The 10,935-nt window shown below is 45.0% G+C and overlaps 1 pseudogene across 1 annotated transcript; it reads left to right on the forward strand.

Annotated features, from left to right (window-relative positions):
* The first annotated feature begins 4,888 nt into the window (after positions 1–4,888).
* Positions 4,889–8,338, forward strand: LOC147449031 (uncharacterized; annotated as a pseudogene). The gene is made up of 4 exons (XR_015189393.1): positions 4,889–5,342; positions 5,420–7,242; positions 7,453–7,676; positions 7,907–8,338. The product of XR_015189393.1 is annotated as an uncharacterized LOC147449031 (transcript).
* The last annotated feature ends 2,597 nt before the right edge of the window (positions 8,339–10,935 follow it).

Genomic DNA, 10,935 nt, shown 5'->3' on the forward strand with positions numbered 1-10,935 from the left:
CTTGCCCTAGCCTTCTACACTGCACTCTACTACTGCCTCTGCTTGGCATAGACCATCTCCCATCTCGTACCAACTTTGGTTGCACCATCATTGCCCACCCCCTCGTTGAATATTTATGTTCAACCACACATAGGCTTACTGCACTAAAAAGTTGCATACCAAAAACAAATTGTCTGTACACCGCAAAACCACCTAGTATATATGTACAAAACTGGCATCTGCTACCCGCCACCTTTGCTCATGCGGGTTGCCTAACCCCCTGCTTTAGCTGTCATCAACCGCCTGGGTCAAACACTTTGCATTGATCTCTTCCATCAACTTGCAACAACTTTACATAGTGCCACACCAAGGCACATACCCAACTGCATATCCAAACCGCCATCAACATGCTTCTACCACTCCAAGCACTCCCTGGCCAATTGCCTACTCGCAACAAAGCATCTCCAAGAACACCAAATAGAGCACCCTCATGGTCACCATCCAGAGACCTGCTTGTACCATCTCTCGCACCAAACAGACCTAACACATCTGACCCGCCCTCCCATCCATATGAAGCTAGATCCTCGTCTAGAAAATATTGTACCTTCTCAACAGCATACTGCACAACCGCTTTTATCACCATTCCTTTCAACCACCACTCACAGACCTCCTTAAAAAGCTTGGACACCGCTTTGGAATCTGCATCACCTGTCATAGAGGGCATTGACTGCATAGGAGGCACCTCTAACTTTGACTCTGCTCCACCCTTCTCACCTGCCATGAACTCAATTCCAGCATCGTCGAGCTCCTCCTCGTCAATTGGCCCTTCAAGGTCAATAAGCACCACTTGCTTGTCCGCTGCAATTACCTGCCCTTCTACTACTCCTCAAGCTCTATCAAGGAAGAGAGAAACTCGTTTTCTATCACATCCTCCTCGTCCTCTTTGATAGGTACAACTGCTTCACGCCTTTTAGCAAAATTTTGCACCTGCTACACCACTATGGCATATTCCACTGCTATCTTCATCAAAATGGCCATTAGCATGGCAGTGCACACCAGTTTTACCTGCTCTTCACCACTTGTAGGGCTAAATTGCTCCCCTTGGTCTTCACTAAGCACCTCAGCTTGCACTTCATGCTGCTACTCGCACACATTTATAGCCTCTCCACTCACATGTAAGAGGTCGAACTCATCATACTTGGATTGGGATGACTCGGTCTCCCAACTTGTATCTGCGTCCATAGAGCTACTGTCACTCGACCCAGTCTCCTCTTCTATTGCAAGATCGGGAATCTCCTCTAGCTTCACTGCTTTGACCTCGTCTGCAAACCACACTCCTTGCTCTTTGCCGCACTTTAATGGAGCTTCAACAGCCGCACTTGAATTTGACAGCACATTCTTTGTCCACTCTGGAACCACCTGCACTTCCTCCACAACTCCCGGGGGACTCACCATGTTTTTCCGTACATTATCATGTGAGTGTACAAAGAGGGGGGGTTTTGGATTTTGTACATAAGTGTATACAATAGGGGTAGCCCCTCATTATTTCATACTCATATCGTATACATAAGGAAGGGGGCATCAAGGAGGGAGGGGGGGGGGGGGGGGGGGGGGGGGGGGGGGGGGGGGGGTATCACATACTATTGTGTGTGTGTAATATAAATATATACATACATACAATGTACATATACACACCATGTGTATGTGTGTGTAACACATATGTATGTCTTTCACACATACATACACATCGTACAAATAAAGTATTACACATGAACCCACACATATGTACATACATACATATACATATACATTCACATTCACATTCACCATGGCTAACTTGCATCACTCATCTATACTAGTATAAAAGGGGGAGGGATTCCGGTCCCCCCCGCTGACACGCGTCAAACAGAAGCTTGCTCCGGCAGTGCACTCTGTAGTCATCGGTCGCATAGGCACGCACACAACTAGAGAGAGAGAGAGAGAGAGAGAGAGAGAGAGAGAGAGAGAGAGAGAGAGAGAGAGAGAGAGAGAGAGAGAGAGAGAGAGAGAGAGAGAGAGAGAGAGAGAGCGGCCTTTGCTTTGATTATTTGACTGCACTGTTTTCTTTGGTGGCTCAGTCCAAGGTGGTATCTGCAGAGCTGGCAGCACAGGGGTCGTCCGCCGTCCAACGACTCGAGACGGGTAACAAGGTTTCTCTCTCTCTCTCTCTCTCTCTCTCTCTCTCTCTCTCTCTCTCTCTCTCTCTCCAAGTCGATGGCCTCAAATCTTGGTGGGCTGCACGCACAATTGTCTGCACACACATGGCCCCAAAGCACCTCATTTCAAAAATTCCCAAAACATCCCCAATATTTAGTCACAAATTCCCAAAATGACCTTCGATTTATCCAAAATACCCATGTTCGTGCGATTAAATCTCTTGACAGACAAAAAAGTTTGTAGCTTTTCATAAGAAGACTTGATTGTCTCTACTAATACTAGAATTTGAATGTTAAGTAGGCTCTCGAGATGAATTGCTTTATTATTTTTAGACATAATATTTGCCCTTTTTTGCATGCTAAGCACTCAAAACCGGATCTTAATTGTCAATCAAAAAGTGTGTGTGTGAGAGAGAGAGAGAGAGAGAGAGAGAGAGAGAGAGAGAGAGAGAGAGAGAGTCGCCTATTGGCCATGTGGCCTTTGCAGGTTCATTCAGCCAATGTGGCTTGAGCGAAATTATACAACCATAGTGCCCACATGTTGATGAACCACCTTCGAGAGAGAGAAAGAGGGAGAGAGATACTTGGACTCCAGTATCCAGCCCTGCCAATGCTCGGGAAAAATCATTTTTTCAAACATATAAAATTTCTTTCCTTGAATTTGGCAAGAGGAAATTTTTAAAAGTTAGGTTTATTTTTTGGGGTTTCACACTATTTTTCTCTTTTTCGGGGTGGGGTTTCTCCTTTTTCCCTCGCAATTAAATTTTGTACCTGTGAAGTGGGAAGCTTTAGCGATTTTTCCCTGTTTCACGCCCCAGATCAGCCCTTTCTGCTGCTGCTGCTTCTGCTACTCTCTCTCTCTCTCTCTCTCTCTCTCTCTCTCTCTCTCTCTCTCTCTCTCTCTCTCTCTCTCGGGTTGCTGTCGTCTTCTCGTCTCTTCTTCTCTGCGTATGGTGGGTGTCCTCAATTTTCTGTCGCGGGGGTGGGCACGTTTAGTTGGGATAACTCTTTTCTCCCTTAAATGGGAACATCGAACGGAGGTGTGATGACGGACCTGCCATCCTGTGCAAGCAGCCGATCGCATACTATTGTGTGTGTGTAATATATATATATATATACATACATACAATGTACATATACACACCATGTGTATGTGTGTGTAACACATATGTATGTCTTTCACACATACATACACATTGTACAAATAAATTATTACACATGAACACACACATATGTACATACATACATATACATATACTTTCACATTCACATTCACCATGGCTAAGTTGCATCACTCATCTATACTAGTATAAAAGGGGGAGGGATTCCGGTCCCCCCCGCTGACACGCGTCAAACAGGAGCTTGCTCCGGCAATGCACTCTGTAGTCATCGGTAGCATAGACACGCACACAACTAGAGAGAGAGAGAGGCCGCCTTTGCTTTGATTATTTGACTGCACTGTTTCCTCGGTGGCTCAATCCAGGGTGGTATCTGCAGCGCTGGCAGCACAGGGGTCGTCCGCCGTCCAGAGACTCGAGACGAGTAACAAGGTTGCTCTCTCTCTCTCTCTCTCTCTCTCTCTCTCTCTCTCTCTCTCTCTCTCTCCCCAAGTTGATGGCCTCAAATCTTGGTGGGCTGCACGCACAACTGTCTGCACACACATGGCCCCAAAGCACCTCATTTCAAAAATTCCCAAAACATCCCCAATATTTTGTCACAAATTCCCAAAATGCCCTTCGATTTTTCCAAAATTCCCAAAATACCCATGGTCGTGCGATTAAATCTCTTGACAGACAAAAAAGTTTGTAGCTTTTCATAAGAAGACTTGATTGTCTATTAATACTAGAATTTGAATGTTAAGTAGGCTCTCGAGATGAATTGCTTTATTATTTTTAGACATAATATTTGCCCTTTTTTGCATGCTAAGCACTCAAAACCGGATCTTAATTGTCAATCAAAAAGGAAGAGAGAGAGAGAGAGAGAGAGAGAGAGAGAGAGAGAGAGAGTCGTCGCCTATTGGCCATGTGGCCTTTGCAGGTTCATTCGGCCAATGTGGCCTGAGCGAAATTATACAGTCATAGTGCCCACATGTTGATGAACCACCTTCGAGAGAGAGAAAGATACTTGGACTCCAGTATCCAGCCCTACCAGTGCTCGAGAAAAATCATTTTTTCAAACATATAAAATTTCTTTCCTTGAATTTGGCAAGGGGAAATATTTAAAAATTAGGTTTATTTTTTGGGGTTTCACACTATTTTTCTCATTTTCGGGGCGGGGTTTCTCCTTTTTCCCTCGCAATTAAATTTTGTACCTGTGAAGTGGGAAGCTTTAGCGATTTTTCCCTGTTTCACACCCCAGATCAGCCCTTTCTGCTGCTGCTGCTTTTGCTACTCTCTCTCTCTCTCTCTCGGGTTGGTGTCGTCTTCTCGTCTCTTCTTCTCTGCGTATATCAATTTTCTGTCATGGGGGTGGGCACGTCTAGTTGGGCTAACTCTTTTCTCCCTTACATGGGAACATCAAATCGAGGTGTGATGACGGACCTGCCATCCTCTGCAAGCGGTTCATCGCAACATCAACCAGCGAGACAGAGTTCGCATAGACCCCAAGGGCTTGCACAGGGCGGACACCCTCTCAATTGGCTGTTGCTGCCCCTTCTATGGAGCGCACCCCACTTCCTGTGCAACATGTGGGAGCTCGCATCCATCATCGACTTCTTCAATGTAAGTACTAGTCAGAGAGAGAGAGAGAGAGAGAGAGAGAGAGAGAGAGAGAGAGAGAGAGAGAGAGAGAGAGAGAGAGAGAGAGAGAGAGAGAGAGAGAACATGAACGGGAGACACATTGAGGATGACATACTCAACCCTAAACAGTTTGCATAAATCTCTTTCTCTCTCGTGATCACTTCAGGCGCGCACGCACACACACTTTTTGTGCCCTCTTGCACTGTGTTTGCAAGGGAGGCTTGAATCTAAGTCCCAGAGATTGGAACACTGTTACATGGTAAAATGCAAACATACTTTGAATTAATACCGATACTGCAAGTCTTTCGATCAGTGTTGAACATTAAGGTTGAATTTTCCCTCGAGGAATTGGAGAGCGCTCTTCTGACACCTAACACATTGCTTGATACCGTCCACATCGCTTTTGGATTTTGCCACATTTGCACGGAAGGTAACAAGCATTTGACCTCCTTTCTAACAAAACTTTCTACTAGAAACTTGTATGAGCATTGTGTGTGTGTTTTGAAGGGCGGACGAGTTAACCAATCTTTGACTGCTATCCATGAGCTCAAGCAACATTTTAAACAGAGCATACATTCAGAAACTGATCAGGAGCATGTTGGCATGGCAGCAGCAAGAAAGTTAATGGCTGGCTAACGGAGCTTTTAGATTGCAGCTAAGTCTTTTCACCATGTTTGTCTTGATTCTATTTAGATAATGATTGTTCTAGCTGTTGTCTTCTCAAAATAAAGAAGCAGAAGTTCTTTCTCAGAGAGTTAAGGTATGCTTACTAGAAGCCAGAATTCATGATATGCAAGAAGTAGTAAAGCACATCTCACCTGCATAAGATACGAGTTTTTATTATTTACGAGTTTGTATTATGTCAGTCAATGTGAACTGGTAAATAATTATAAATATGTTGATGATTCCTTGCACTTTTGAAGATGATTTTGGGGGTGTGGGAGTGTGTGAAAGAGGGGGCGCTGGTCGGCAGTGCAGCAGCAGCCAATGCTCAGCTCCAATAATCACTAGAGTTAGTCCAGAAATGGAGGTTTCTCACTTGCATTATTTCCCTTGCTATCCTCTACTACATAGTTGCATCAGTTAACACAAAATGCATTGTCGACAAAGTTTTCCAGGTGTGGGTATCATGGAGTCCTCTGAATATCAACTTGCCCAAGGCAGTTTTGTAAAGCTTACATAGGTCTAAGTCCCATGTATGCATTCTTAACACTCTGCATTCTAAGTCCCATGTTTGCATTCTTAACTCAGTAGGTCACTTGAGTGGGTCTCGAGCCCACGTTTTGTATGCCAGTTGAAGGGTGAGCCACAGTGCTCCGAACCCCCATTATTTGTATTGTAAATCCGTGTTGGCTTATCGAGTTGAGGAGAGTCAATCCCTCACTCGCTACCTGATTATTGTTTTTGGATCCGCGAGTGTTGCCATCCACTATAGACCTGGATCTAGTTTGCTCTTGGGATCTCTGCTTATCGAGTCGAGGAGAGTCAGTCCCTCACTCGCTACTTGATTATTGTTTTTGGATCCACGGGTGTTGCCGGCCACTATAGACCTGGCCCTAGTTTGCTCTTGGGCTCTTGTTGAGCCCGTGTTCAGTGTATTGCACCCCATCATTTGTATTGTAAAGCCGTGTTGGCTTATCGAGTCGAGGAGAGTCAATCCCTCACTCGCTACCTGATTATTGTTTTTGGATCCATGAGTGTTGCCGGCCACTATAGACCTGGCCCTAGTTTTCTCTTGGGCTCTCGGCTTATCAAGTCGATGAGAGTCAGTCCCTCACTCGCTACCTGATTATTGTTTTTGGATCCACGGGTGTTGCCGGCCACTATAGACTTGGCCCTAGTTTGCTCTTGGGCTCTTGTTGAGCCCGTGTTCAGTGTATTGCACCCTCTTATGCTATGTATGCACTTGCATCCTAACATTTGGTATCAGAGCTTGTGGAGATGGCCTCATTAAAGGCTTGGTTCAATGTGGAAGTTGCATCCGTATGCTTTGAAAGGGCGATGCACCGTTTAGTTGAACGTTATGATGGATGGAGCAGAGAAGAATCGGAATATGACTGGGATGCGGTGCAAGATTCTATGCATGCTTTGACTCAAACTCGCTCGAGGACTATGGAGATTTACCACAGGGATGTAGATTCGATGGGGTTGGAAAGTAAGAGAACAAGGAAGGAACTTGAAGGAAAGAAAGCAATGTTGGAGGACGAGCTCTGTCAGCAAGAGCAGGGGATAACCTTGCTTTTTGAGGAGGTGGCTATGATCCAGGATAAGTGGGCCATTGAGGTAGCAATTGCGAAGGAAGAAATGGATCAACAGGGGTTGATTCGAATGTAGGCCTCAAATGGCCGTTGGATTCCCCCTCAACGAGACGGATTACAAGAGGATGTGAGGCGGGTAAAGTGTACTCGATACCATACCGGGCAGCTAGGAACACGATCAAATGGTCGGGGATGTACAACAATCATGGTATATCGGGCTGAGCCGGGGGGCAAGTGAACAACTAAGACATGTGGTGAGATATGTCGGCATGAGTGGAACAGCATGTTGGGACATGCTATGGATGGCCGATGGGTTCCCCCTCGACAAAGCGAGCTGTCCACCGAGTGGGAGCGCAACATGAGTGCACATGAGAATAGCCAGGGTAGTAGAGACCAGATCACTACGACAGGGCGATGCAAACAAGCAGTGGTGGCGCTCAAGAAGGCATGGAAGGAAGAGATGGCGAATGTGATACATGCAACACATTGCGAGAGGGCGGGCTCCGGTGAGCACCAGCCTGTGTTTCGTTCGAGTTGCTTTGATTGGTGAGTGATTATGCACATGTTCCTAATCATTAACCGGTGCTGGCTAAGATGGAATTACTTGACACCGGGCAACAGATGAACAATATTCGTATAGCGACCAACAAGGCAGTGGGACGAAGAGTCGCTCTACAATGTGGGGATTGCAACCGAGCGACTTCAGTTGGCTGATTGCTTGGACTAAGTTTATGAGGTGGATACCTCCTCGTCATAGAAGTTGTGAATGCACAAACATGTGCAAAAGGCAACCAAATGGATGCCAAGTTTTGGGAGGTGGTATGCATAGAGCACGGCATTGATCCCATGGGGTCATACAGCGGCGACGCTAACGTGCAGCTGGAGAGAGTGAATGTGTACTACAACGAGGCAAGTTGCAGGTGCTATGTGCCTCGCACCGTGCTCATGGATCTGGAGCCAGGTATTATGGATAGTGTTCAAACAGGCCCCTATGGGCAGATCTTCCGCCCTGATAACTTCGTCTTTGGCGAGTTCGGAGTTGGCAACAACTGGGCCAAGGGATCACTACACCGAAGGCACGGAGCTCATTGATTCTGTCCTTGATGTTTTTCGCAAAGAGGCTGAAAACTGCGACTGCCTTCAAGGTGAGTGCCTTTAAGATCTCATTCTATCGTTCTTTATTCTATCTTATTCTATGAAATGCTGTTTCGTCATGCCTTCTTTGCCATTTCTCCGATGTTACATTTCCATTTATGTCTGGTATAATGATTTTTTTGTCAGTTTTGCTTATATTTGACAATGTAGTTAGCTTGTGCAATCGTCTTGTTTGAACACAATGTTTAGATCTATCCTCAGTGAAGGTTGTCAGATTTCTTTAAGTGAAATTTTCACCGCTGCTATTCTAACTTCTCTAGCTTCCTAGTATCCCCCCTCACTTGGTAGACATTGGCTTTAGATCTACGCTCACCTCCCAGCCAGTGCCGGATTTCAAATTTGTTTCAAGTTAGCAAGGCTTTGCCACAAACTCTTTCTTCAATTAATGTTGATCTGTAAATTGCATATTGTTTCTATGCTTCAGATGTTTGTCTATATACTATGATGCAAGCTTCTGTAGTGGCAGTGTCTTCAGCATTGTGTCATTAATCCTACCGAACTGGTTGATGGTGTCTTGTATACCTGGAACATCAGTTTTTTCTTTCTGCTATAGCTACATCTCATAAAAAAGCTAGCTTTTCTCTACTGATCAGTTAAATTTGTGACTGCTTGCTTTGAGGCCTTTGTTTTGTAGTTTTGTGCTCTGCTTCCCTATTAGGTGCAACGGAATGAATGTTTGCGCTTTCCTCAAGATGAGTGCTCCGAACTGTGCTCAAGGTTCCTTTTGTTCTTATGGAAGGTAGAGCCTTCCGTTCTTAATAAGAGAATGTTATGATCACAAACAAAGTGAATAGACATTGTGCTTGCAAGTGTATGAGACTTAGAGATAGAGAGAGAAGAGAGATACGACACGAGAGACATTGTAAAACCCTCCTCCGAAGGCCCCCCTCTCGTCAACGAGAGTGGTCTACTATTGATTGCACAAAGTGGTACAATGATGATGCATGGAAGCTGATGCAACTTGGAACTGTGTCGATGACGATGACGACGACCTAAGGCTGAAATTTGCAACCTTCTAACTGCGGTCCACAAACGCTATCTGCTGAAAATCTGGGGCTGATTCGGGTTGCTGAAAACGCTGATTTGCCTGCTGTTTTTGAGGGCTGAAAATGCTGATTTGGTCTGCTGTTTTCAGGCTGAAAAACGCTAACTATCTGCAGGGATGTTAGGGCTTGAAAAACGCTGTTTTTCTTGCTGCAAAAACGGTGTGTTCACTGTTGCAAAAACGTTGTTTTGACTGTTGTCGCTAGGGCTGAAAATGCTAAGGGAACTGCTGCTGATTTGGTGGTTCTGCTAGCGAGAGGAAATGCTAGATGCAAAGGCTACCGAGGTCAAGCAATGGCTGAAAACGCCAAGCTAGATGGGAGGTTGGCGATGATAAAAAACGCTAGGGCTGATGGGGTGCTTGAGGAGTTCTTGCTGAGAGAGAGGGAGTACCTGCTGCCATAAGGCCTGTTGTGCTCCTTGCTCATCTACCCAAGAGTGCTAGCTTTGGTTTGCTTATATATTTTCTTACCTAAATTGCCCTACCTACTTTTTTTGGAAAGTCACTTAAATTAATAAGTGAAAAATGTCAAAAATAGGGAAAATAGGCTAAAATCACTGGAAAATTTTCCTAACTGATTCTAATGGATTCTGATGGGAATGCTTATGATCATGCTGTGTGCAACCAGAGGATATGCATCTACACTAAGTGACTGGTCATGCACGGTCTACGAATAGACTCACAAAAAGTGCCAAATCACTTCTAAATCTAGACTGACTTGACTGACTGAACCCTTGTCGTGCTGTAGCTTGTCCACGAACACATAGGGTTGGATGTGTCACGTGACATTCCCGCAGAAAGTTTGCGTTCTCAACGGCTTCCTTGGGCCTCATCTTATTAAGCTTCCTCTTTTCAGACTTCTTCGGCAAGGATGATGACGATGCGAGGAGGAGTTTGTGCTGACGCTCATGATGGGAGACCAACACCTTGCAAGCGAAGTGATTGCCAAACGCAGGGTGAGTTCTCAGTTCACTTTAGTCGTGAATCGTTTTCGCCTGCTCAATGCCCTTAGGCTTTAGCTATGGCGTCCGAGTCCTGACCTGTTGATCAATGACGCTTAGTCTTGATGTCCCGACCTGCTGGAGCTGGCGTCCGAGTCTCGACTTCTTCCACTGCAGCCGCCAATGCTGTTGACTCCCTGAGCCTCTCTTTGCTTGTCTGATGCACTAAATCAGCTTTTAGATCATAGTTTGAAGCAACTATCAGTAGTTACACTAAATCTTGTCACATTTTGTCAAATTTTTTCAAGGCAAGCTCGAAATCTAGCCTAGATTTTGCCAGTTAGTGATACTCACAATTTTGGGTGGTAATGTTGTATTAATTTAATAAAGAATATACTTAATCTTGACCTGGATGTGTGACATCATAGTGTTAAATATTTTAAGATCGTTAGTTTCTTTTACATGTAGTTACAAATTCTATAGTCTCAATTTCCCAATGGCTTGACCGGGTGTGTTATCTTGAGCTATAGTTTCTTGTCAAGACACGTCTAACATACCTTGGGTCTATGTGTCACACATACACAATGTTTTTATTTTGTATATAATTACAAATATAGACACGTC

This window comes from Adiantum capillus-veneris, chromosome 10, assembly GCF_014529385.1.
Source record: "Adiantum capillus-veneris isolate H3 chromosome 10, ASM1452938v2, whole genome shotgun sequence".
Classification (NCBI taxonomy): domain Eukaryota; kingdom Viridiplantae; phylum Streptophyta; class Polypodiopsida; order Polypodiales; family Pteridaceae; genus Adiantum; species Adiantum capillus-veneris.